This window comes from Lolium rigidum, chromosome 7 (assembly GCF_022539505.1).
Source record: "Lolium rigidum isolate FL_2022 chromosome 7, APGP_CSIRO_Lrig_0.1, whole genome shotgun sequence".
Taxonomy (NCBI): Eukaryota; Viridiplantae; Streptophyta; class Magnoliopsida; order Poales; family Poaceae; genus Lolium; species Lolium rigidum.
This window is the reverse complement of record NC_061514.1, coordinates 281,732,697-281,735,201: the sequence shown is the minus strand read 5'-3', so window position 1 is coordinate 281,735,201 and position 2,505 is coordinate 281,732,697.

Here is a 2,505-nt window from a genome sequence, read left to right as displayed (position 1 = left end):
CTATTAACGAGATGCCGAAGAGCCAGTTGCTGTTTTCTGCTATTTTTGGTTTCAGAAATCCTACAAAGGAAATATTCTCGGAATTGGACGAAATCAACGCCCAGGGTCCTATTTTTGCACGAAGCTTCCAGAAGTCCGAAGGAGAGACGAAGTGGGGCCACGAGGCGCCGCCACAACAGGGCGGCGCGGCCCGGGCCTTGGCCGCGCGGCCCCGGCGTGTGGGGCCCTCGTGTGGCCCCCTGACCTGCCCTTCCGCCTACTTAAAGCCTCCGTCGCGAAACCCCCAGCACCGAGAGCCACGATACGGAAAACCTTACTGAGACGCCGCCGCCGCCAATCCCATCTCGGGGGATTCAGGAGATCGCCTCCGGCACCCTGCCGGAGAGGGGAATCATCTCCCGGAGGACTCTTCACCGCCATGATCGCCTCCGGAGTGATGAGTGAGTAGTTCACCCCTGGACTATGGGTCCATAGCAGTAGCTAGATGGTCGTCTTCTCCTTATGTGCTTCATTGTCGGATCTTGTGAGCTGCCTAACATGATCAAGATCATCTATCCGTAATGCTATATGTTGTGTTTGTCGGGATCCGATGGATAGAGAATACTATGTTATGTTGATTATCAATCTATTACCTATGTGTTGTTTATGATCTTGCATGCTCTCCGTTATTAGTAGAGGCTCGGCCAAGTTTTTACTCTTAACTCCAAGAGGGAGTATTTATGCTCGATAGTGGGTTCATGCCTCCATTAAATCTGGGACAATGGACGGAAAGTTCTAAGGTTGTGGATGTGTCTGTTGCCACTAGGGATAAAACATTGATGCTATGTCCGAGGATGTAGTTATTGATTACATTACGCACCATACTTAATGCAATTGTCTGTTGTTTGCAACTTAATACCGGAAGGGGTTCGGATGATAACCCGAAGGTGGAATTTTTAGGCATAGATGCATGTCTGGATAGCGGTCTATGTACTTTGTCGTAATGCCCAATTAAATCACACTATACTTATCATATCATGTATGTGCATTGTCATGCCCTCTCTATTTGTCAATTGCCCGACCGTAATTTGTTCACCCAACATGCTATTTATCTTATGGGAGAGACACCTCTAGTGAACTGTGGACCCCGGTCCTATTCTTTACATCTGAATACAATCTACTCGTAATACTTGTTCTACTCGTTTTCTCGCAAACAATCATCATCCACACTATACATCTAATCCTTTGTTACGAGCAAGCCGGTGAGATTGACAACCTCACCGTTTCGTTGGGGCAAAGTACTTTGGTTGTGTTGTGCAGGTTCCACGTTGGCGCCGGAATCCCTGGTGTTGCGCCGCACTACATCCCACCGCCATCAACCTTCAACGTGCTTCTTGGCTCCTCCTGGTTCGATAAACCTTGGTTTCTTTCTGAGGGAAAACTTGCTACTGTGTGCATCATACCTTCCTCTTGGGGTTCCCAACGAACGTGTGTATTACACGCCATCAAGCAATACTTTCTGGCGCCGTTGCCGGGGACCTGAAGAAAAGTTACACCACAAAGATTTCTATCTCCCACGTCAACTGCACGCAAGCAATATTTTCTGGCGCCGTTGCCGGGGAGATCAAGACACGCTGCGAGGGGAGTCTCCACAATCCAATCTCTTTACTTTGTTTTTGTCTTGCTTTATTTTATTTACTACTTTGTTTGCTGCACTTATATCAAAACACAAAAAAAATTAGTTGCTAGCTTTACTTTATTTACTATCTTGTTCTCTATATCAAAAACACAAAAAAATTAGTTACTTGCATTTACTTTATCTAGTTTGCTTTATTTACTATTGCTAAAATGGGTACTGTTGAGAATACTAAGTTGTGTGACTTCACAACCACAAATAATAATGATTTCTTATGCACACCTATTGCTCCACCTCGCTACTACAGCAGAATTCTTTGAAATTAAACCTGCTTTATCGAATCTTGTTATGAGAGAGCAATTTTCTCAGTGTTAGTTCCGAAGATGTCGCTGCCCATCTTAATAATTTTGTTGAACTATGTGAAATGCAAAAGTATAAGGATGTAGATGGTGACATTATAAAATTGAAATTGTTTCCTTTCTCCTTAAGAGGAAGAGCTAAAGATTGGTTGCTATCTTTGCCTAAGAATAGTATTGATTCATGGACTAAATGCAAGGATGCTTTTATTTGTAGATATTATCCCCCTGCTAAAATTATATCTTTGAGGAGTAGCATAATGAATTTTAAACAATTGGATAATGAGCATGTTGCACAAGCTTGGGAAAGAATGAAATCTTTGGTAAAAAATTGCCCTACCCATGGACTGACTACATGGATGATCATCCAAACCTTTTATGCGAGATCGAACTTTTCTTCGCGAAACCTATTGGATTCAGCTGCTGGAGGTACCTTTATGTCCATCACTCTTGGTGAAGCAACAAAGCTTCTTGATAATATGATGATTAATTACTCTGAATGGCACACGGAAAGAGCTCCACAAGGTAAGAAGG